Source organism: Sorex fumeus, unplaced genomic scaffold (genome assembly GCF_029834395.1).
Source record: "Sorex fumeus unplaced genomic scaffold, SorFum_2.1 ptg000009l, whole genome shotgun sequence".
In the NCBI taxonomy this organism is placed as follows: Eukaryota; Metazoa; Chordata; class Mammalia; order Eulipotyphla; family Soricidae; genus Sorex; species Sorex fumeus.
Window position 1 is genome coordinate 11879390 of NW_026606066.1, and position 26280 is coordinate 11905669.

Here is a 26280-nt window from a genome sequence, read left to right on the forward strand (position 1 = left end):
CTATGGATTAAACCCCCAACAGATGAATTGGGGAGGACACAAGCAATTCAATCAACAACACAAACGCACAGGATAAAAAAAATTGTCTATCTCAAAAAGCAGTGTGAAGTCTTTGAAACAGTTGTTCAAGTAGAATGTATATTACTTTCATAAATTCTAGGTGTTCTGTAGACATCCAAGTTATGTTATCCATGTATTCTACCTATCATGGCAAACTTGAAAGCAAATTCAACTGGAAATGTTCAATTAAGGAAAAATATTATGACAGGTAAAATAGAACAATACTTGGTCTTTAAAAAGTACAGAATAAAAATATTTTTAGTCAATGGCAAAATACTATAAATTATCCTATAAATTATATCTAAATGTGATTCACATCAGCCACATCACTAATAAAAGAGTTTTGCTTTTGTTGTCTGTTTTGTTTTGGGACCTGTGATGCTCAAGAGCTACTCCTGGCTCTGCACTCAGAAATTACTCCTGGAGGTGCCCTGGGGACCATATGGGATGCCAGGGATCAAATTGAGGTTGGCTGCATGCAAGTACTACCTGCTGTACTATGGCCGCAACATTCCTTAGTCTTTAAGAAACATTTTATATTTGAGTGCTTTTAGAATTGAAACAAAGATACTCTAAACATATTCTATTGATTCCTTGCTTCCACAGATGCTGCCTCCTTTATTATCAAAAGAATACATTCCTTATTAAATTATTAAAATTATTAAATTATTCCTTATTATCCTTATTTAGGGCTGGAGCGATAGCACAGAGGTAGGGCATTTGCCTTGCAAGCAGCCAACATGGCCGACCTGAGTTCGATTCCTCCACCCCTCTCAGAGAGCCCGGCAAGCTACTGAGAGTATCTCGCCCGCACAGCAAAGCCTGGCAAGCTCCCCGTGATGTATTCGATATGCCAAACACAGTAACAATTGTCACAATGGAGACGTTACTGGGCCTGCTTGAGTAAATCAAAACAACGGGAGGACAGTGACAGTGACATCCTTATTAAAAGGATACATTATTTTTTAATCAAGAATAAGCCTACATTGACATGTCATCATCACCCTAAGTCTAAAGTTTACCTTACCGTTCAATTTTGGGTGTTGTATATATCATGTTTAATCAAAGTAAAATGACATAATTCATTACATTTTACTGCCCTAAAAATTCTGTTGTGACTACTCATCTTTCCACAGCTCCAGCTATAGCAACCACTAATCTTTCTATTGTCTCCATAACTCTGCATATTACAGAATGTCAAATACTTAGATTCATATAGTATTTAGCTTTTCAGCTTGCCTTCTTTTACTAATACCTATTACAAGTTTCCTACATTAATTTTCATATATTAACATCTCATTTCTTTTTAGTGCTGAATTTCATTCTGTTCCTTGAATGTACAAAATCTTGTTTATCAATTTGGGTACCATTAAAGGACATCTTCAAAGATCTAGAAAATTTTAATAGTTGTTACAAAACATCCTTGTATAGTATTTTTATATGGACATAAATTTTTGGCCAAGGAATCTAAGTGCTGCATTATATGGCAAAAGTACATTTCATTTTATAAGAAGCTGGTAAACTTCCCTCCAACATGAGTATTCTATTTTGTTATTTTCCCCAGCACTGGAAGAAAGTTTCTATCGGATCTAACCCAAGGCTCCTGCATGCAATGTCTATACCTCAATCCTTTAAATAATCTCCTATGTCTCCATATCAAGATCTTTTACCCAATATTATATTAATTTATATTTTCTTATTCTTGAGTTTTAAGTATTTTGTGCATTTGGGATAATAATCCTTTATCAGATATATCTTTTAGAAATACTTTTTCAGTCTGTGGTAGTTCTTTTTCCCCAGTGTCTATACTTAATCTAAATATAATCTAAAATCACATCATCTAGGAAATAACAAAAAAAAATTATATACAGGAGTTCATGCAATTGCATTTGGACAGAGCTGGTAAGTTCTTGCTACTAGCATAGACCACAAACACCACCATGGAAACATAACTTGTGACAGATGTGTAACCTGCTAAGTCTGATAGCTCTTTGAGTTAACCTGAAGTTGTCAATGTTGGTACTAGATGTAAAATTTCATCAGTTATCCTGTGACCATTGAAGACTTTTCATGTATCTTATAATTAAATTCGGGGGGAGAAAGAAGTTTGAGTCATATAAGTGGTGCTCTGGGATTACTCCTTGCTCTGTGCTTAGGCACGCTCCCATCTCTGTCCCTTGGATCTAAATTTAAAGAAATTGACAACTCACAGGCCCAAATCTTCTGGAATAGTCAATAGTGCAAATCTTATAACACGCAAAGAGAAATTATTCCATTAAAACAAAGCTTAAAAACTGATACAAATACTTCCTCACCAGCTCTTAAATCTTGCACTTCTTCCCATAATTTGAATTTATCACAGAATGAGGTGAAAAAGTCACTTCATTGAAGGATTGGGGCAATGCATACCAAATCAATATCAGCACCTGATACATCTAATCATAATATGAAAGATCCAAATGTGAAAATGCTTTTATGAAATTTTTTTAATTTAAAAATTAAGATGGATTCTTGCTTCCACTGATTTCTAGTATCCATTCTTTTACCAAGATATTCACTTTCCCTCAAATTAAAAATCTGTGCTGCAGTTACTTTCTCTTCAAAAACCCAATAAGGACTTCAAAGTCAGTAGATCAAACTCAGTCTTCCATGAGATACTGAGAATCAGACATTGTTCCAGCCCTTTGAGCTACCTCCAAGACCAGAACATTTGAATCTTAATGAAGTTTAAGTAGTCAATTATTTCTTATATTGATGTTCTGGCATTGTATCTAAAAAGGCATAACATTATCAGTCATCAAAGTTTTCTCATGTTATCTTTATAGTTTTATAATCTCAAATTTCATATTGAGGACTATGACCTATTCTGTTTTTTTTTTTTTTGAGGGGGCAGACCTTCATGTCCAGAGTATGAAAGTGAGGGCCTAGGGATGTATTACTGCTTGGATACTGTAGTTAAGGAATTATCTGAGCCACACGTGCTTGGACCTCCAGGCCATGTTTGGCAGTTCTCAGGGGACTACACGGTTCCAAGGACTGAAGCAGAGTTTGCTGCATGAAAGACCCCTGTATGTTCCTACACCCCTTTGAGTTAATATGCTAACAAGTCTAATAACTATATTTAGATTCATTTGGATATCTAGTTCTAGCACTTTTTAAAGATTATAGCACCAACTGTGGTGATCAACCTCCAAAATGCACATTCCAACCCTCTGACTTACTGCTAGTGGACACCCAGCACCATTTCTTTTGTTTTTTTTTGGGGGGGAGCCACACTTGGCGATCCACAGGGGTTACTTCTGGCTATGTGCTCAGGTATTACTCCTGGTTGTGCTCTGGGCACCACACACTAGGAATTGAACACAGGTCAGCCACATGAAAGGGAAGTTCCCTACCAACTGTGTTATCACTCCAGCTCTGCCGCAGCACCATTTCTTGAAGAGACTATCTTATTCTTATCTATATCTACTCTAATAGATTTTCTGAGATATACTTTTGGGAGTCTATTCTTGGAATCTGTATTGTTCCATCAATCTGTCTATTCTTTTACCAGCACCACACTCCTGATATCTATAGCTTTATAATAAAATTTAGCTGGGTAGTATCATTCCTCTAACCAATTTTCCTCTTCAAATACTATATTGGCTATTTTGTTTTTTGTTTGTTTTCTGTACAAACTCAAGTCAGTTTGTCAATATCCCTAAAATAACTTGCCGTGATTTTGACCGGGATAGTTTTGAATATATATTATTAGGAAGAACTGACATCTTTCTTGACAACATTAAGTATTTTTATGAACAAGGAATTTCTTTCCATTCGATTGTTTACAGGAGTTTCTCTCATGAAATTCTTTTTCTTCCCATTTTTTTGGGGGGGTGTCACGCCCAGCAATGCTCGGGAGTTATTCCTGGCTCTACACTCAGGAGTTACTCCTGGCAGTGCTTGTGGGACCATATGGGATGCCAGGGATTGAAACCAGGTCTGCCAAGTACAAGGCAAATGCCCTACCCACTGTACTATTGCTCCAGCTCCTCACATTATACATACTGTTGATTTACACCTAAGTTTTTAATTGGGGAGTGGGGAAGCATTTCCAATGTATATAGTATCAAATTCCACTTGTTCACTATTGATATGTAGCAAACATAAATAAAACAAAACAAAACAAACTTCTGCATAAAACCTTGTATACTCTAGCAACTATAACTGCCTACTAGTTCTAGGAGATGTTTTTGTTTTTGTACTGTTAGGTTCTTTTACTTTTAGGTTCTCTATAGCACAGCAGTAGGGCGTTTGGCTTGCATGTGGCCGGCCCGGCCAAACTGGGTTCAATTTCTCCTCCCCTCTTGGAGAGCCTGGCAAGCTACTGAGAGTATCTCGCCTGCATGGCAGAGCCTGGCAAGCTACCTGTGGTGTAGTCAATATGCCAAACACAGTAATGACAAGTCTCACAGTGGAGACATTACTGGGCCCGCTTGAGCAAATTGATGAACAATGGGAGGACAGTGCAACAGTGCTATATTCATCTTACAAATGCTTGTGTTATGTGGTCCTCCCCACCCTATATGTCTTTTCATTTCCCAATTCCAGCTTTATATAAGTATCACTTTCACTATCACTGTCCTCCTCTTGGTCATCGATTTGCTCGAGCGGGCCCAGAAACATCTCCATTGGAGACTTTGTTTGTATTGTGTTTGGCATATCGAATACATCACGGGGAGCTTGCCAGGCTCTGCTGTGCGGGCGAGATACTCTCGGTAGCTTGCCAGGCTCTCCAAGAGGGGTGGAGGAATCGAACTCTGGTCGGCCATGTTGGCTGTGTGCAAGGCAAACGCCCTGCCGCTGTGCTATAAGTATACACACATGTAAAATTCTAAGACAATTAAAGTGTGCAGTTACATTGTGAACCTTTCTTTTATCATCTTATCACTTGAGTAATGAGTTCCAGTATAATGGGTTTTTGCTTTGTTTTGTTTTTTAAAGGAGTGGTAAGAGGAGATGTACTTGCTTACATCTGGTCTTAGTAGAAAATTTTTGTGTTTTCTACAAGGACATACTGTTAGCTATAGTTATTTTGTAGATAGCATTTATCAGGTTGAGAACGTTCCCCTTTATTTCTCATTTGCTCACAGTTTTTTGTTTGTTTGTTTGTTTTGCTTTTTGGGTCACATCTGGAGATGCAAGGGGTTACTCCTGGCTCTGCACTCAGGAATTACTCCTGGCGATGCTCAGGGGACCATATGGGATGCTGGGAATTGAACCCGGGTTGGCGTTGTGTAAGGCAAACATCCTACCCACTGTGCTATTGCTCCAGCCCCATGCTCACAATTTTTTATTGAGAGAGCTGGAAGATAGCTTAACGGGATGGAGTGCAAGCCTTTCACACAGAAGATCCAGGGTGAACACCAGCATCTCATAATCTTCCCAACATCAGCACCAGAAGCCAGAAACAGCCACCAGCACCACCAGATGTGGCTCAAAATTCAAAAATAAAAACCTATACAATCCAAAGTATACACACAAAGGCGTTTTTTTAAAATAATTTTTATTGGTGAAACACCTTGAGGTACAGTTGTAGACTTACAAATTTTTGTGCTTGGGTTTCAATTATACAATGATCAAATACCCATCCCTCCACCAGTGCCCATTTTCCACCACCATGGATCCCAGTATCCCTCCCACCTCCATCCCCCCCCATCCCACCCTGCCTCTGTGGCAGGGCATTCCCTTTTGTTCTCTCTCTCCTTTTGGGTGTTGTGGTCTGTAAAAGAGGCATTGAGTGGCAATCATGTTCAGTCCATAGTCTACTTTCAACATGCATCTCCCCTCCTGGGAGGATCCTCCAAACACCCTTTATTTGGTGCTCCCTTCTCTATCTGAGCTGCCCTTTGCCCTAGAATTCCCAACTGGCCTCTAAGCCATGGAGTAATCCTCCTGGTACTGATCTTGGCTATTCTTGAGTATTAATCTCCTATTTTGTTACTTTATGACCCCCAGATGAATGCCAATCTTTTTATGTCTATTCCTTTCTTTCTGACTCATTTCACTTAGCATGATACTTTCCATGTAGTACCACTTGTATGTAAATTTCATGACTTCATCTTTTCTAACAGCTACATAGTACTCCACTGTGTAGATGTACCAAAGTTTCTTTAACCAGTCATCTGTTCATGGGCACTCAGGTTTTTTCCAGATTCTGCTGGGTCAAATGGGAGCTTAATTTCTAATTTTTTGAGAATCGTCCATACTGTTTTCCAAAAGGGCTGAACCAGTCGGCATTCCCACCAACAGTGAAGGAGTGTCCCTTTCTCACCACTTCCGCGCAGGTGTTTTTTGTTTTTAATTAAAAAAGTTGCCGGACTTTGTCACATGCCTTTTCTGCATCTACTCATCTAACCATGTAATTCTTTTTTTAGCCTATTGATGTGCTAAATTACATTCTTTGATTTGGGGATGGATCTGGGGTGACACTTGGCGCTTGGGGTCTACTCCAAGTTCTGTGCTTGGGAGATCATGCAGTGCTGGGGAATGAACCAGATCATCCACATGCAAGGTAACTGCCTTAACCCTAATAACTCCAGCTACATTCTAACTTTTGACTACTGAACAAGCCTTACATACCTCAAATAAATTCCATATGGCTATGTAATTCTCTTAATACTTTTATGGATTTTAGTTGCCTTTATTTTTGTTGGGATTTTTTTTCTTTTCTGCATCTGTTTTTATTTTACTTGGGGGCCACACCTGGCTGCACTCAGGGATCACTACTGGCAGTATTGATCCTGGATTGGCCACATCCACTATACTATCTCTCTGGCCCCCAAGAGATGTTGATCTGTTGTTTTGATTTTGGTATTAGAATGTTGGTCTCATAAATATTTTTCCTGCTTGTATTTTTTGAAGCCAACTGCACCAATTTGATAAAAGTTCTTTAGATATCTGGCAGCATTCTGCAGTGAAAATGTGGGTATCTTGCTGTTTTAGAGTGTAGTGTTAATACTGGTTCAGGCATAGGTCTATTTAGATCATCTGTATCATTGTGCTTCAATTTTGAGTTTTAGAGTAATTTCCTTTAGGTTATTAAATTTGTGGAATAGAGCTTTTTGTCCCTTTCATTTCCATAGATTCTGTAGTGATGTTACTTTTTAAAATTTTAATATTAGAAATGGGGGTGGGGAACCATTTGGATCAGAGGTCCCAGCAGGTGCCTTAGTTCGTGGAGCCATCTCTGGGCACAGTGAAACTATGTCAATGGCAGCAAGGTAGGGCTAGAGTACTGTGTCCCACATTGCTTCTGCACCCCAAGAGAAGAGCTGAGAGGATATAACAGGAAAGGAAGGGCCCATAAAGCATCTGCATTTTCAATCTGACCATTTTCAGAAAGCACTGGCTGGCCCCCACACCTCATGAAACCCATAATAATAATTGCATACTACAGAAGTTGTGCCAGAGATTTACAATTTTAGTATTTCAGAGAATCTTTTTATTTTTCTCCAGCTTTGCTGATTCCAATTTTATTGGTTTTTACCTTAATTTATTAAATTTTCTCCTCCCTTTCTTTCCCCTTTTTGTTACTGTGGTGACTGGAGTTGCAGTGAATCACATAATGGCTGTGGTGATTAGTGAGGACTACACATCTGTTTGTGTTGCTCATATATGGCATAAGTGCTTGCTCAGAGTTACACTTAGTTTTTCAGATGTTGTGATTGCAACACATTAGTATTTTACTGCTCACTATGTCACACTCCTTCCCACAGCATTCACACATCTTTAGTTGAAGAACTCACTGATGATTGCACACTCTAGATGTGTGCTCTCTCACACATACACATACACACACACACACACACACGGCATTCAATGCTATAATTTTTCCTCTAAGCAGGATTCACTGCATACTAAAAATGTTGACTTTCAGTAACCTCAAAATATTTTAGTATTTCTCTTAAGATTTCTACCCCTAGACTATACCTGGAGAGGCATAGTTTAACCTCTATGTATTTTGAAATTTTCTAACTGTCTTTCTGTGGTTGGTCTCTGGTTTAATTATGATCTAAAAGCTGGTAATGCATAATTTTATTAAATTTATTGACATACACATATATGCATATATCACAGAATTCAGTGAGTGTTCTATATGAGCTTGAGAAAAATGTAAATTCTCCTGTTTAAAATAAAGTAGCCTATACATGTCAATTATATCCAGTTGATGAAAGGTTTTCTTGAATTCAACAATGTCCTTATTTTCTGTTTCTGGATCTGATTCATTTTTTCTTTTTAAGTTGTTTTGGGTCCACACCCAGCAGTGCTTAGGATTGACTCCAAGCTCTATGCTCAGGGACCAGTCTCAGCAGAACTCAGAGGCTATAGGAGGTGCCAGGGATCAAACCTGGGTCCACCACATGTAAGGCAAGTGCCCTACCCACTCTACTATTTCTCCAACCCTTCCTTATTTTTTGTTGCTTTTTCAATGCCTGAGATTTGAAGACTTGGTTATGATGCTGGTTGGCTGTGGCACTTGCTGTGAATCAATCACATGCTTAACAGTGACACTCAGATACATGCTTGCCATGTATCACACACTTTAGTTTTGGAATCATACACAATTTAGTCTGTTCCAGTGCTCACAAAAATTTAGTTGCAACATTTTCCAGGGGTCATATACTTTAGATACTGCTGGACATTAACCCTAAGTGCTTTAGGCTTCATCACTGAATTTCCCCTTTACCTCCCCCTGTCCTGAAGCTTACAGTGCTCTTATGAGCACCCCTAATCATCTGAGTTTATCTTTAACCTTTCCTTTGCTTTACCTCTCATTGTCACAATTCTACAAGTCAGGGTTGGTTACTTCAAGTCAAACTTTCTGGTAACTCTAGACTTTGTATTTGTAGTGAATTACTTGCTTTTCTATTCCCCCTATAGCCTTTTCATATTTTACTATAGAGCAATGTTCTTTGCTTAAATATGGAAAGACCATTAATGCTATGGTCTGAACATTTTGGAGTTGGTTGACTGAAATATATATCTATTCCTGGGCATCTGTCATAATTACTTGATTCAGGCTTTGGCTGTTGTAGTTCCTAACACCTTAAAAAGGAGGGTCCCACTGCAGGACCTGGATGAATCTGGGGTAAGCGGTAAAGCTACTGGCACTGGCATCAAAACGGGACAGATCTAGAAAGCAAAAAAGCCTGGTTTTGATGCTAGCCATTATGACTTAAGACATGACCCCCCGCCCCCCGCCCAAGGAAGGAAGAGCTAATCTGGCCTGAGTCTAGGATTTACAGTAGAACCCAGAAGCATTGCCCTCAGAGTCCAGAGAACTAAGTTTTGGAATCTGTATCTCTGAGTGTGTTTGCCCAATAACTGCAAGTATTAATAAGAAGCAAACTTTGTTGTTTAATATTTACTAGTAGCAGGAAAAGAGAAAAGCAATATAATGCTTGTCACCCCTGGGCGAACCTTTCACAAGATATAATGCTCACACACAGTTGGTTGCAAGTATGCCATAAACTGATGCTTTGAAGGATTCTGGGCATCTCTGGTAGTGCTATCAGGAATCTACTAAAGAAATTTCATGTTGTAAAGAATTACAGCTTGAGTTTTTTTTTCAACATTTTAAATATTTCAGTCTATTTCCTTAGTTGCCATCACTTGATCACTTGACATCCCGTTGCTCATCAATTTGCTCAAGCGGGCGCCAGTAACATCTCCATTCATCCCTGTTGTGTGCTAATGTAGCCCATTGGCATCTGCTCATTCTAGGAACACAAAGAGTCTCAAACCGATCATTCAGGGTCTTGACAAAGAAGTCTGACCATCTCATAGGTGGGTGGCCATGCAATATTTTGATGTCCTGTGGAATCCAGTCAGTAATGGCTCTAGTTCAGCGGTCATCTCCAAATCTCATTACGTGTCCAGCCCATCTGATTTTCGACACCTTGGCAAACAAGACGACATCCCTGATTCTTGACCTTTGACTAAAGTCAGAACTCCGGATTCTTTCTCTCATTTGAGTGAAGCATGATACTCCAAGCATAGCTCTTTCGATTCCTCTTTGGGAGACACGAATAGCATTCTCATCCTATTTTTGTAGGGCCGAGGTCTCTGAGGCATATGTTAATGCAGGAAGAACAATGGAATTGAAGAGCCGGAGGTTCTTTGTTCTCTTAGCTCTTTCTTTGAAGTTCTTGAAGGCGTTCCAAGCCGCACTCTTCCTCCTGCGCAATTCAGGTGCCAGGTCATTCGTCATGTTGACTTCTCGACCTAGGTACACATAACTTTCATTCAAAGATGTTCGTCCCATTGAGAGTGAATGGAACATCAGGAACAAGACAGATTCTCATAAACATTGTCTTTGTTAGTTTCAGCTGTAGTCCAACCTTTCCACACTCACTGTTGAAGTCGGCCAGCATTTGTGCTGCTTGGCTGATGTTTGGTGTTATAACAATGATGTCATCAGCGAAGTGTAGGTGGTGTAGTTGCCGACCATCTATCTTCACTCCCATTCCTTCCCATTCCAGTCATCACATGACATTCTTGAGGGTGGCACTGAAGAGTTTTGGTGAAATGGTATCACCCTGCCGAACCCCTCTCTTGACATCAATGATCACCTCCCTGTAGAATGGTGAGATTCTGGTAGTGAATCTACAATACAGCTCACAGAAAATCCTGATGTATTGACTTTGAACACCCTGTTTGGCTAGGGCCTCGATGACTGCTTCTGTCTCAACAGAATCAAAGGCCTTCTTTAAATCAGTGAATATTAGACAGAGCGGCATCTTGAACTCCCGAGAAACCTCATTGAGCTTGGATATCTGTGGATATGGTCGATAGTGCTGAATCCTTTTCAGAAACTGGCTTGCTCGCATGGTTGTTCTTCATCTAGTGTTCTGCCAATCCTATTCAGGATGGCTCGAGTGAACAGCTTGTAGACGACAGACAACAGGCAGATCGGGCAATAGTTGCCAATGCTGTGGATGTCTCCCTTCTTGTACAGTAGTACAGTCCTGCTGGTTTTCCACTGGGATGGAACCTTGCATTCAGACAGGTAGTGTGTGAAGAGCTGAGCCAGTGTATTGATGAGTACTGATGGCAGGTGTCTGACCTTGTCTGAGCCAGGTGCTGTTCCCTTCTTTACCAACGAAATAGCATTTCGAATTTTGGAAGGGAGAACTTTGGGGACGACATATCCATCCTGTGGAATTTGGTATGTGGGCAGGTGGACGTGGCTATCAAAGAGATCTGAGTAGAAGTCATGGATAATCTTCTCCATTGCCCTTCTGAAAGATGTGATAGATCCATCAGGACGTCGGAGGGCAGTCATCCTGGTCTTGTAGTGGGTGAAGGACAGGCGGGCATTGCGAATGCTTTTCCCAGCTTCTGCAGCATCTGCCAGCAATGCTGCTCTTCTCTCTTTGAGGTCCTCCTTTATCGCTTCTCTGCACTGCTTTGTGAGCTCAGACATTCGCTTGCGGTTGCCTGCGGCTTGCGCCAAGCCACATAGGTGAATGAGCTCAAGAGTTTTCGAAGGCAGTCGTCTTTTTGTGGCTATCTTTCTCTCGGCGTTCCTTGCACAATCATGGATGTGCTGAACCAGTTGATTGTATTACGCATCAATGTTGTCAATGACAGCATCTTCCCATGTTTCTGCAATAGTGCCAGTTGGTGGTCGTTCTGGGAGTACTCTTCTTAAACTTTGCAGCCCTTTCTCCCACTCTGTGAAGCAGAATTTTACACGAAGGAGATGGTGGTTCGATCCCATTTGGAATTTCGGGACAACAGCAACATCAGTCAGGCAAAACTGGTGATTGAATATGATGTGGTCAATTTCATTGTGGAACCGTCCACCGGGAGACTCCCATGTCCGTTTAGATTTGGCCTTCTGGAATTGTGAGTTACCATGGATGGTCTTGGTCGACATGATGAATTCAGACAGTATCTCACCCTGTTCGTTCCATTCTAGGCCATGGGTCCCGATGTGAAGTTCTTCGGCTGATCTTCTTGGTCCTTTCTTGGCATTAAAATCACCGACAATGATCTTGTAGAAGGTGTGGTCTTCTTTCTAGAACTTCTCCAGCTGCATGTAAAACTTCTCAATTTCTCCATCATAATTGGATGCTGGTGCGTAGACAACGAAGATAGAAACTGCCGGCAGTGAGCCAAAACAATTCAAGTGTAATCGTCCGATTCGGGTTGTTAGGCATTCGAATGAATCAATGTTTATGGCCTAGTTCGTGTTGACAAGGACACCGACACCACCGACACCTCTTTTGTCACATGTTCCAAGGTACAGTTCTTCTCCAGTGTCGAAAACAGTGTGATGTGATTTATACTAGTTGGCATAGTTCATAGAAAGTTGTATATAATTCTTATTTTTGCTCCTCTGTAGATAAGGCATTTCTTAAATTCTCTGGATTCATTAGAATATGTTGTATTTGGCTTTCTGTAATCTGAAAGTGATACAGTATACTTTTGGTGATATAAATATTATCCTGCTTAGTGTTCTATGGTTCCTGGAAAGTTTGTTTTTATGTCCAACATTATGGGGGGAATTCTTAGTTGTCAGTACATTAAATATTAATGTTCCATTCTTCTGATATCTCCACTTACACACTTCTATTAGTTGCCTTTACAGTCCTTGAATATTCTTTACAAAGTGTTTTTGTTTCAAGTATTTGTTTTTTGTTATTTGGGGTTTTTTTTTTCTTTTTGGTTCACACCCGATGATGCTCAGGGGTTACTCCTGGCTCTGCACTCAGGAACTACTCCTGGCAGGGCTCTCAGACAGGACCATATGGAATGCTGGGTATTGACCTAGGTCAGCTGAGTGCAGGGAAAATTCTTTACTGGCTGCACTATCGCTCTGGCCCCTGACTTGGGAAATTCTGGAGGACCCATTCACGACAGCAAGACAAACACCCTACCCGCTGTACTATTGCTCCAGCCCCTCTATTTTATATATTCTCCAGCTGATTCTTTACTCAGTTTTACTGAGTCTTGTAATAAGCCCATCAAATTTCTTCGTTTGTTATGTTTCTTTAATCTCTAGCATTTCTTTTTCATGCTTTTTGTTCTTTTATTTTGGGCCACATCCAGAGTTGATCAGGGGTTGCTTTGGACATTGTTCAGGGTCCCGGGCAGTGCTAGAATCAAGTTCAGGCCTCCTGCATACAAAACATATGTGGAGTCTATAGAACTATCTCTTTGGTCCACTTTTTGGTTATGATTTCTATCTCTTTATTCAAATTGGCCAGCTATTTCTGTATGCTATCTACTTTTTCATTAGAAACTAAACCATATTAACCATTCAATCATTCATTCATCATCCTGTTATTTGTCGATTGTCTCGAGCAGGTCCTAGTAATGTCTCTTTCATCCTAGCCCTGAGATTATATTCAAGGCTCTTTAGGAGAATGAGACCCATTATTGTTACTGGTATTTGGCATATTGGGTACTCCACGGGGAGTTTGCCAGACTCTGCCCTGTGGGCAGGCTACATTCGATAGCCTGCAAGTTTGTCCAAAGTAGGAATGAGATAATAAGATGTTATAAAAAGATGTCCTGATAAGATGTCCAGTTCCGGGAGCTGGATTTTACAGTCTCTGAGTCTTGGCCACTGATGGGATTACACGGCGCCAGGGGGCCAGGTGGTGGGTGTGACCCCCGCCTACTGGAATTTGGAGGATCTGGGTGGACTCAACTCCAATCCGAGTATGCTTGGTGATCTCGGCCCCGGAACCCGCGTGGCTTTGTCCCTCTGCCAGTACCTTCATGTGTGCGGAGAGTGGTCTCGGCATGGTGGTGGCTGGTCCTGGAGGTCTTCCGCTGCCGGAGCCCTGGTCGGGGCGGGGAGGAAAGCTCAACCCGCTCCCCTCCAAGGGACCCCGGCGAGGAACAGCCAGGCGCAGGGGCAGGAGACTGCACTGGTCTCGTCCGGGAGCTGGATTAACCAGTTTAACATTTTTTCTGATGAACTTAACATTCATGTCCTGCCTGGATTCAATACTTGCTTTGTCTCTATACCTGTGATTTTAGGGATGCTTTGTACATTTTTCTTGATAGATGTAGACCATAGACTGAGTAAAATGAAATTTTATAAAAAGACACTAAGATAGGGTGTGAGGGAGTAGAACTATTCTCCAATTCTTTGATTAGGTATCAGTCTTTTAGTGAGTCATTGTCTATGGACTATCATTTTTATGCCTTTTTTTTTCTCTACCCTCTTAAGTACGACAGGCTTGGCAAGTTGACTGCAGTTGATAATTTCTCTTACCAAGTCGTTTAGACTCTGATAATACCTCAGCAAGTTAGATTTCAGTTGATTCGGCTTGAGAGTAGGTTGTGTTAAGAATGGTCCAAGGAAAAAAAGAAATAACACAGTGGGTAGGGTACTTGCTTGCATGCACTGACCCAAATTCAATCCCTAGCACCTCAGATGGTTCCACAAGCACCGCCAGGACTAATTCCTGAGAGCAGAGCTAGGATTGAGTCCTGAGCACTGTGGGGGGAGGTGGAGGAGGAAGAGGGGAAGAAGAGGAGGGGAGGAGGAGGGGAAGTGGAGGGGGAGGGAAGGAGATGGAAGAGAAGGAGGTGGTGGTTCTGGTGTATTTTATAATGGTTCCTGTTCCTCTTCCAACCTTCTAGAAGCTTAAGAGTATTTTTTTCTCTGGTATTTACTGTGGGAATCTGGTGGAAATTCAGCAAGTGAATCACAACAAAATATGGGAGTATATCTCTATTGCCAATTACAGTTCAGGGTTTTCTACTTTGGTACTGGTCCTGTGGTAGTCTCTGCTTATGAATCTCTGGTTCTCTAAGCAGCAACTCCCTACATTTCAACTGATTGTCTCTTGGTGGTAGAAGTTTGCCTGTGTCCTCCTCTTACACTGATCTAAGAAAAGTCATCGATTTCTTAGTATCTAAGAGATTTTTAAAAAAAAAAAAACAGAAAATGGAATCCTAGTCCTTGATTTTAAAAAGAAATAGAAATATATTAAGAACTGAGAACCTGTTCTTAACTTACCAAAATAATTTTATTAATTTATCTGCATGAGTGGGATACAAAATTTGAATTGTTTTTTCCTCTTTCTTTCCTTGTTGTTTTTGTAGGGTATAGGTCCCCCTTTCACCTCTCTCTCTCTCTCTCTCTCTCTCTCTCACACACACACACACACACACACACACACAGATACACACAGATAAACACAATTAAGGGGACTAAAGAGATAGTATGGAGGTTAAGGCCTTTGCCTTGCAGACATTCATCCAAGTTTGAAGCCCAGCACCACAAATGGTCCCCTCACACAGCCAGAATTGATCTTTATGCACAGAGCCAGAAGTGTATAGCCAGATGTGGCCCAAACACCAAAATTAAAAATAAACATAATTTAAAATATAAATGAGGGGGCTGGAGCGATAGCACAGTAGGTAGGGCATTTGCCTTGCACGCAGTCAACATGGCTGACACAGGTTCAATTCCCAGCATCCCATATGGTCCCCCGAGCACCGCCAGGAGCAATTCCTGAGTGCATGAGCCAGGAGTAACCCCTGAGCATCGCCGGGTGTGACCCAAAAAGCAATAAATAAATAAATAAATAAAATAAAATATAAATGATACTGTAATTTCAAGATGTGTAACTGAATTATAAAGATCTTACTTCTATTTCTCTAAAAGGATTTTTAAACTCTCATCTATAATATATTAATTTCTGTTCATTTTTAAAATGTTCTTTTCTATATAAAATTAGTATTTCAAAGGGTGTGTCAACTTTGCTGTGAACAAAGCAAAAATCCTTAGTTCTGTAGCAACAATGAAAACATTTCTCTCTTTTATGGGGGGTGGCCATACCCTGCAGTACTCAGAGCTTGCTCCTGGCTCTGTGCACAAAGGATCACTCCTGGCGATACTCAAACCTGGAATGGCAGCTTGCAAGGCAAGTGCCCTAGCCCCTGCACAAGGATGAAACGCAAATTTGTGAAGTGTTCCATGTTTCCCTTATGAGCCATTTTGCATCCAATTAAAACAACCATGATATAGGGAAAAAAATCATTAATAAGGACTCTTAGAATCCTGCTATACAATTTCACAAAACAGCTGCATTTTAGCAATTTGTATTACTAACTAGCAAAAAAACAGATGTACCAAGAAAAAATATAACTGTCAACCTAAGGAAGTAATGTAAAACACAAATAAGTTACATCGGATATTTATAAAGTTGTTAAATGATATGAGAGGAGGGTTAGGGAGAAGGTTTAAAGAGTGGAAACTTAGGTTCAATCCCTTTAACCACAGTCTCCCAAGCACTGCCAGGACTAAACCCTAAGCACAGAGATGGGAATAGTCCAAGCATCGCTCAGTATGGCACAAAACCTAAAATAATAAAAAACAAGTGTGAAAACAAAGTAGTCATTAAAAAATGTTTTTATATCTTCATTTATATCCCATGATCCTAATATAACAAACACATCCAAAAATTCAATTCACTTGAATTTCATGAGTGAAAGTTTATAACATTAAAAAATAGCTTAATAAATAGGCCTCACAACAATGATATCATTTTCCTAAGAAAAACCTTCCTAGTAGTTTAGGAAAAATAGAGGCTGGAGGGATAGGAGGGATAGGAGGGTAGGGTAGGGCATTTGTCTTGTAGGTGGCCAAACCAGGTTTGATCCCCAGCATCCAATATAGTCCCCCAAGCACCATCAGGAATAATTTCTTAGTACAAAGCTGGGTGTGAACCCACTCCACTAAAAACAAAGAAATTTAGAAAAAATTAAATCTATGTAAATAATAAAGGCACTAATTAATATCCACCAAAATTGAATTAAAATATAAAGTTAATTTCTTAATAGCTCAGAATTCTTAACCCTTAAAAAAAACATTCAAATGATAAAAAAAAATCAACCAACAAGTTTATGTGGTATTCTAGTGCCTCGAATTAAATTTCAATTATGAGCAACAATTTTAAAGTATGACACCATTCTTATATAATTTATGATTAATGTAATAAAACATAAGATTCCTTCTTCTTCAGTGGTACACAAGACCAATCCAGGGGGTGGAGAAAGAGTACAGCAGGTAGACATACAAAAACAAAAGCAGAAAAATAACACTAATTTTGTAAAGATGTTGTGTAGTAGTAGATACGGGTGAGAGTCTACTTAAAAAGAAATGAGTAGAAAAGAGGGGGGAGCAAAGCAAAGGTACTTACAAGGGGCCAGAGAGATCATATAGGGAAAAAAGGCACTTTTTTTTTGCATGTAACTACCACTGGTTTGATCCTAACCACCACCTATAGTCCCCCAAGCATCACCAAAATGATCCCTGGGAACATAAGCAGAAGTCCTGAGAACCAAAAGGTGTGGCCCAAAAAGCAAAAACAAAAAGAGAGAAGAAAAGACATATATTATAAGCAGTGTCGTAAATACCACATATACATGCACTGCACTGTAGCACTGCACTGTCCTCCCATTGTTCATCAATTTGCTTGAGTGGGCACCAGTAACATCTCACAACAAACTGTGAGACTTGCTGTTACAGTTTTTGGCATATCGAATAAGTCATGGGTAGCTTGCCAGGCTTTGCTGTGTGGGTTAGGTACTCTCAGTAGCTTTCCGGGCTCTCCGAGAGGGGAGGAGGAATCAAACCCAGGCTGGCTGCGTGCAAGGCAAATGCCCTACCTACTCTGCTATTGCTCCAGCCCAATAATAACAATAATAACAACAATAATAATAATAAAGCTATAATAATAAAGATTAACCCTGTGCTTAGTGAAGTAAATTTAATTTATATGAATAACCTGAAATACTTATCTGAATAAAAAGCTAAATGTCCATGTTCTTGAAGCCGAAGGCATAGTACAGGAGGTATGTGATTGCCCTGCAGGTGGCTGACTCTAGTTCCATCACTGGCACTGCATCTAGTCCCCCCTAACACCAGCAGGAGTGATTCTAGAGCCAGGGGTAAACCCTGAGCACCACTGGGCGTGGTCCCCAAATCCAGTAAATAAATAATGCATAAAATAAAAAGAAATTATAATGCTCATTTTGTTCCTATGCACATGTACACGGAAATAAAAAATTAAAGGGGAAAAAAGTCTTTGCAAATTTCCCAGGGAGAATACCTTATAACTTATATCTATTATTTGGATAGTTTTCTGCTTACAATATTATAAAGGATAGCTTCAGGTAGCTATAGAAGGTGTAAAGTCTTCTCTACTGTCACTCTAAGGTTGCGTATGATTTAGACAACATTAAGGAACAACAGTCAGTTCTGGTTTTATTTAATTCCCAGGGTTAACAAACTTTATGTAAAGAACCAAATCGTAGTATTTTAGGCTTTCTGAATCATGATCTCTGACTGAAGCACTAAATCTATTGCTTGCCCAATGAAAGCAGTCAGACAATAAGTGGTGAAGTTAGAATACCAGTTATTTAAGTAAATATTTATGTAGACATTACAGAGAAAATATTTTGTAAATGAGGTTAACATTTAGTGTGTTCCTTTCAGTAAAATTACCTTTGATAATATATCTCATCCAATCAGTTTTTAGAGCAAAATCAGATTTGGGAGGTAAGAAAATTTAGCCTCAAAAGTAAAGTGGGTAGGGGCTGGAATTATAGTAGTGAGTACGGCGCTTGCCTTGCACTCAGCCAACCCAGGTTAGGTCCCCAGCATCACATATGGCCCCCAACGCCCACCAGGAGTGATCCCTGAATGCAGAAGCAGGAGTGAACCCTGAGCACCACCAGGTGTAGCCCTAAAACAAAATACAACAAAAAGCAGAGCGAGCAGGATGCTTGCCCTGCACACAGCAAGCTGTCATCCTATACAGTCATCCTATACAATCATCCTATACAGTCATCCTATACGGTCTGCCACGCACTCCCAAGAGTAATTCCTGACGGTAGAGCCAGGAGTCACACCTGAGCATTAGCAGTGTGCAAATCTGCCAGGGGTAATAAATAAAAAAAATTATTATCTGTTATTTGGATAGTTTAACAAATTTCAAAACAAAGAAACCTGCAGCAACAACCCTTGAATTTCCAATCTTCAATTCTCCAAATTTCTTGGCAGACCACACAACTGTGAGTCAATTATCTAGATATAGAGATAGACGGATACATAAGACAACACATAAACTAATGGATCTGACTGTGTTCCACCAAAAGTACTTTTATTAATAGCCAGTTTTAACCCCTGTATAATTTCCTAATCACTAGTATTATGAGTAACAAAAGATAGCTTCTTATGCTAAGAACTCTATGTTTCAGGCAGAGTTGATTTATATATGGTTTTCAAGCATCCCATATATTGGGAGTTTCTCCTGACTAGATCAGATAATTCTGTAGTATTTATATAAACAGGTATGGTTATCCTAGAATTAGTGAGATGTAGCCCACAGAGTGTAAAAAAAAAGGGGGCTTCACAGAAAGTTTCAATATGGTATTCTCTTGTTCTCTTTGACCTACTGACTTTGAAGCAAAAATTACTGTTACCACTCAAGCATAAACCAACCAACACACTGTCTCAGATATTTATTTATTTATTTATTTATTTATTTAACTTGGTAGGGGGGAATTCTAATTCACAAAATCACTAAATTGCCTGCTTTGGACAAAAAATTGTTTCATTATATTAAAGATTTAAGGAAAAGAGCCTTGGAGCCAGAGCTTGCCTTGCACACAAGTTCACCGGGGTCTGATCTTTGGCACCCCATATGGCCCATGAGCAGCCAGGAGTGATCCCCAAACACACAATCAAAATTCATGAGCACAGTGGTTGTGACCTACCCCCGCCTCAAAAAAAAAGAATAAAAACAAAGCAAAAAACACTTTGTTTAGAATGAGGAATTTTCAGGGCCAGTTATAGTATAGGAGGCAAATTCCAGAACTACATGACATAAGCACCTGTGCAAGGGACCCGCACCCCCAAGCACAGATAGGAATCCTGGTAGCATTTGTATCATCCAAATCACCTTCCACCCAAATAAATGGAGAATTCTCAATATTAAACTAATTATATTATACATTTGAAATTTACAACTTTAAAATGCAAATCCCGGGAAATGATATTCGCCTAATACACATCTGACAAGGGGTTGATATCAAGGATATACAAAGTACTGGTTGAACTCCACAAGAAGAAAACATCCAACCCCATCAAAAAATGGGGCAATGAAATGAACAGAAACTTTCTCAAAGAAGAAATCAGAATGGCTAAAAGGCACATGAGAAAATGCTCTACATCATTAATCATCGGGAAGATACAGATCAAAACCACAATGAGATACCATTTCACACCACAGAGACTGGCCCACATCCAAAAGAACAAGAGCAACTGGTGTTGGTGCGGATGTGGCGAGAAAGGGACACTCCTTCACTGCTGGTGGGAATGTCGACTGGTTCAGCCCTTTTGGAAAACAGTATGGACGATTCTCAAAAACTTAGAAATTGAGCTCCCATTTGACCCAGCAATACCATTCCTGGGAATATATCCCAGAGAGGCAAAAAAGTATAGTCCAAGTGACATCTGCACTTGTTTGTTCATTGCCACACTGTTTACAATAGCTAGAATCTGGAAAAAACCTGAGTGCCCGAGAACAGATGACTGGTTAAAGAAACTGTGGTACATCTACACAATGGAGTACTATGCAGCTGTTAGAAAAGATGAATTCATGAAACTTACATACAAGTGGTACTACCTGGAAAGTATCATGCTAAGCGAAATGAGGGACAGACATAGAAAGACTGCATTCATCTGGGGAACATAAAGTAACAAAATAGGAGACTAACACCCAAAAATAGCCAAGATAAGTACCAGGAGTTTTACTCCATGGTACTTTTATTTGGAGGCCAGCCGCACATGCTAGGGAAAAAGGCAACTCAGATAGAGATGGGAGCACCAAATAAAGGGTGTTGGGAGGATCCTCCCAGGGTGGGAGATGCATGCTGAAAGTAGATTATAGACTGAACATGATTGCCATTCAATGCCTCTTTTGCAAACCACAGCACTCAAAAGGAGAGAGAACAAAAGGGAATGCCCCGCCACAGAGGCAGGGTGGGATGGGGGAGATGGCGGGTAGGAGGGATACTGGGATCATTGGGCTTGGAGAATGCGCACTGGTGGAGGGATGGGTACTCAATCATTGTATAACTGAAACCCAAGCAGGAAAGTTTGTAGTCTATAACTGTACCTCATGATGTTTCACTAATAAAAATATAAAAGAAAAAATGCAAATCCCTCAAATTTGGATAATGTTACAAGATTCCCTTCTCCGGGAATTAGCAAGATTACTACTTAAGAAGAACTCATTATGCTGTTTCCCACTCAGGGTCTTACTTATTTCATTCCAGATATCCAGTTCCTCAAAAGTTTAAGAGTAACCTGTATTTAGTCTCAGAGAACTGCTAGCCAAATTAAAAGCACACCATTTGGTAAAGTAAAGGGTGAAAGAAAACTACGTTTCAGCATATACTTTTTTTTTTTTCCACCAGAAATCAAATTTTGGGTTTTACAGAGGTGACTGGGGCTGGAGCGATAGCACAGAGGAAGGGTGTTTGGTTTACGGCCAATGATTCCTCCATCCCTCTCGGAGAGCCTGGCAAGCTACAGAGAATATCTTGCCCACATGGCAAAGCCTGGCAAGCTACTGGTGATGTATTCAATATACCAAACACAGCAAAAACAAGTCTCACAATGAAGACATTACTGGGCCCACGTGAGCAAATCAATGAACAATGGGAGGACAGTGACAGTAACTTCAGTCTTGGTTTTCTTGTCTATATCCTTCTTAGACACAGAGTAGCTCCTACAGCAAAACACCATTTTAGACCCTTTGATCTATTGTATGATAGGCCCTTTCTCACAGATTTCTTATTGGACTCAGAAAGTTTAACATGAAATTTTTATCAATTTAGGACAGGTTACTTAGGCAGTTCAAGAATAGGTAAATACTGTTTTACCTCGCCCAGAGAATTAATCCCAACCAAAACTCAGTCTGGTAGTTGGGTCTTATTAAGAACCTGGAAAACTGGGGCTGGAGCGATAGTACAGCATTGCCTTGCATGTGGTTCATCTAGGTTTGATTCCTGGCATCTCATATGGTCCTCCAAACACTGCTAGGATTAACTCCAGAGTACAGTTAGGAGTAAGGTGTGACGCAAAAAGCCAAAAAGAAAAAAAAATCACAAAAAACACAAAAAACCTGGAAAACTGTATCCCCTTCTGATCAAGTAAGTAGTAAGTATTCCTATTGCTGTAAAATTTAATAGACTTTCTAATTGGGTTTATTGCTCCAGGATAGAATCAGCTCCATCTATATCATCCAGCAACAAGACTCTTGATAGTGAATCAAACTACTGAGTTGTGAACGCACCAAGGATCTAACAGTTCTCTTTAAGAAAACCAAAAACTGGGGCTGGAGCAATAGTACATTGGGTAGGGCATTTGCCTTGCACACAGCTGACCCAGGTTCGATTCCCAGGATCTCAGATGGTCCCCCAGGCATTGCCAGGAATGATTCCTGAGTGCAAAGCCAGGAGTAACCCCTGAGCATCACTGGGTGTGAGCCAAAAAAAGCCAAAAAAAAAAAAAGGTAAAAAAACCCCAAACTGGGCTGGAGCAATAGTATAGTGGGTAGGGCATTTGCCTTGTATGCAGCTGACCCAGGTTCCATCCCAGGCATCCCATATGGTCCACCAACCACCACCAGAAGTAATTCCTGAGTGCAGAGTCAGGAGTAAGCCCTGAGCATTGCTGGGTGTGACCGAGAAAGCAAAAAAAAAAAAAAAAAAAACCCAAAAACCCCAAAACTAAAGTTACATGTCTCGTAACTCTGAACTTGTTACTGGCAGTAACACACTGCCAGTAAAAGCAGAAACTAGCCATTTCTTTTGCAACAGATTTACTAATATGCAAAAGGAGAACTCAATGATCCTAATGTAACCATTTTCTTATTACAACAGGTCCTCCTCAGAAGGTCAGAGAAAAAGACTTATAATTCCTCTAGATCTATCCATGTTCCCTGTTTCAGACTTTCACCACAGTGGACCCCAATAAATCACTGCCTGGGACAAAATTAGTATTAAGTTAGAGATTTTACACCCTTACATAGGTAGAGTCTATGTCCTTTTCTCAGCTCTTTTGTTAGGGTTTGTGCTCTTTTTTTCAGTGCCTCTTTCAGACTTTCATCCATGTATCCCTATGAAGATTTAAGGAGGGTAAAATCTCTGGGGAAAAATTTTGTAGGCATAGAGATGGGGGTGAAAGGGCTGGGGAGAGAAGGGAGACTTCTCTTCTCATACATGTTAAAGTATGTTTGGAAAGAACAGTCTGAAATCTAAACCAGTCTAAGGACATGAAGACCTCTGAAACAAAAGACCCATCTGGCTCCCAGTAGAGGCACCAGGAATGAGGACAAAACCTGTGATTTGAACTCAAGAATGGACCACTAGACATTCAAAACTATCCCCCTAGGAAAAGTTCCATTAACTCCTTCTTGTGTAAAGAATTTGGGACAAAGGCAGTTATGAAAAATACAAATACTTAACTTTCTCCAAAAGCCACTGTGGGTTTCTACTCTGGTGAAGCCCAGGTTCTCTCTTGAGCTTTTTCAGTCTTTATTTCCCTAGTGAAACTTGCTTTACCTCACAAAAGAATAAAAAAGAAATTGGTACCATATTCACCTCTAATGATATCATCAGTGCTGGGTAGAGGTAAAGCCATAATCAGCCAAAATATATACCATTCTCAACAAGTTTGGGAGCTCTGTAGAAAAGTCATCTCTACTAGACATGACTGCCATAGATCAGAAATGGTACAATCACTCCTCTAAGAATAAAATATACTTGAGAATGATTAAGAGACCTATGTAATATCAAGCCCCAGAAAAATAAGATTAGTGGTGGTTTCGAGGAAATATGGAATGTAATAGCTAACAATTACGGAATGCTTACTACGTTCCAGGAACTGATGGTTTATCTCATTTAATTTTTCAACAGCTCTGTGGGATAAAGATATTGTTATAAACCCTATTTCACACTAAGGCTGAGTATAAGGCTGACGAACTTTTTTTTTTTTTTTTTGCTTTTTGGGTCACACCCTGTGATGCACAGGGGTTACTCCTGGCTCTTCACTCAGGAATTACCCCTGGCGTGGCTCAGGGGACCATATGGGATGCTGGGAATCCAACCGGGTCTGCAGTGTCAAAGCAAACATCCTACCTGCTGTGCTATTGCTCCAGCCCAAGGCCAATGAACATCTTAAGACAGCAAAGGGCAGTCAGACGCAAGTCTTGGATTTGAACTCATGTCATCTGGAGCTTTAGAGTATGAATATCTATAACTACAATGTACAGATAGGCTAAGAGAGTCTGGGGGGAAAAGTTCAGATTTCTAAAAAGGGGAAATTAATTTCCTCAAAAGTAACCACTCACTTTATCCCATACCAGACCCTTCAGATTGAACTCCCATTCTAGAAAGTAAAACTGGCATTTACATGCCAATTGAAAATCATCATCATCACCATCATCAAATTTTGGACCTTAAAATGTATGTTACACATCTGACAATAAGAATGAAGCATGTACAGTGTTTTGGTTTCCAAAGACAGGTGACCTGATGATTATGATAATCCATTCTCTTTCCCTGACATAATGAAGAAATAGGTATTAACCTCACACTTCACTAACGAATTATTTGGAAGCCATGAATTGCTGAACAACCTAATAAAAGAGCTCACAGTCAAAAAATTATGGGCCGTTTCAGATATGCCTGCAAGTTTCGACAACTCCTCATTGCCGTTAACTTCCGATCCATTATTCCAAAATCCACACATTCAACTGAACCCGTACAGCATATCTCAACTCAGAAAAAACAAAAAACAAACAAAAAAAAACTTCGGCTTTTCCCTCTCATCTCCTCCCCCACAGCTTAGCACCGGTACATAGCTTGAGAAAGTTTCTGCCTAATATTCACCCATTTCCCTCCCACCCTCCCTCCCTTCCCATGGATGAATTTCTACTGCCAAATATGCAGCTCCGCTTATCACAGGTGCGCATCACGATCTGAAAACACAACGGCTCGTAAAGGCACGCCACCACCAAGGTAAGAGGATGACCACGAGGACCCAATGGCCCCGGACTAGATCGGCTCCAACCCTCCACGCGAAGGGTTCGCACGCAGGTCCACGACGACCGACAGCGGGTGGGGAAGGAGGAGAAGGTAGAAACGGCCGTGCTCAAGTCCATCAACATTCAGGGCGCCACTTACCCGGCGCAAAAAAAGAAGAAAAAAAAAGAAAAAAGAAAAAAAAGGGGGGGGAATGGAAAAGAAATAATAATAATTTTAAAAAAGAACAGAAAGAAAGATCTTTTTAAAAAAAAACATGTTTGAGGAGCTGAATGGTATTGGGAGTAACTGGGCCCCGCAGGTTTGCTGGAGGGGGCTAGAGCCAGTGCCAGGGACTCGGAGGCCGGGGAGCGGCGGGGCGGCGGAGACAGCCCCACGCCACCTAGGCAAGGCGGTCAAGCAAGGCCCGGCCTCCAGCGCCCGGACCCCGGCGACCGCACACTCGCCGGCCCAGCCGCCAGCCCGCCGGCCGACCAGCCGCAGCCGCTTACCGGTGGCGCCTCGTCGCCTCCCCAGGGGCAGCCAGCCCTTCAACGGTTGCCGCAGTCAGAGCACCACCCCGCGGTGGGGTACGAAGAGCCCAGCCCGCAGCTCTCGGATCCCCGCAGAGCCGCCACTCTCGCGAGAAGCCGGCGGAGTGCGCGAAGTGGGGGCGTGCGGGAGGAGGCGGAGAGGGGAGGGGCATTTAACGGTGGCGGCTGGTGCTGCGCCGGATCCGGGAGAGGGGCGGGCGCCATTGTGCCTCGCTGTCGACTGCTGGGACTCGGTTACGGGCCTAGGACTCGGAGGAGGAAGGCGACGGGCGCTGGCGACGAGCGGGACGCACCCTGTGCGGGGCCATCGCGGAGCAGGGGTAATGAAAGCCGCGGGCCCCGGGCTTCTACTCCCACCCCCTCCCCACCCGGGGGTGGTGGTTCGAGTCCGGGCCGTGAGTGGGGGAGGGGAGGAAACCGAGTGCGGGCCTGAGGTCGCGGCGGCCGCTGCCTCCCTCGGCGAGGTGGGATCGCGGCGGGGTAGGGCCGCCGTGCGGGGGCGGGAGTGGGCCCTGGGTGGACTTTGTGACGGGCGCGGAGGGTTGATTGTGCGTCT

The 26280-nt window shown here is 41.2% G+C and overlaps 2 protein-coding genes and 1 pseudogene across 18 annotated transcripts in view; 1 reads left to right on the top strand and 2 right to left on the bottom strand.

Moving 5' to 3' along the window:
* The window catches only part of BAZ2B (bromodomain adjacent to zinc finger domain 2B), a 407328-nt gene extending 381515 nt beyond the window's left edge, over positions 1-25813 (bottom strand). For all 15 annotated transcript variants that reach the window (XM_056110107.1, XM_056110111.1, XM_056110106.1 and 12 more), the window contains exon 1: positions 25683-25813. The gene's annotated coding sequence lies outside the window, so the exon portion shown is untranslated. The remainder of the gene's footprint in view (positions 1-25682) is intronic.
* LOC130019789 (poly(A) polymerase alpha-like) lies at positions 1897-25310 on the bottom strand (annotated as a pseudogene).
* Positions 25814-25893: 80 nt separating the features above from the next.
* Positions 25894-26280, top strand: part of MARCHF7 (membrane associated ring-CH-type finger 7) — a 43855-nt gene continuing 43468 nt past the window's right edge. For all 3 annotated transcript variants that reach the window (XM_056110178.1, XM_056110177.1, XM_056110175.1), the window contains exon 1: positions 25894-26044. The gene's annotated coding sequence lies outside the window, so the exon portion shown is untranslated. The remainder of the gene's footprint in view (positions 26045-26280) is intronic.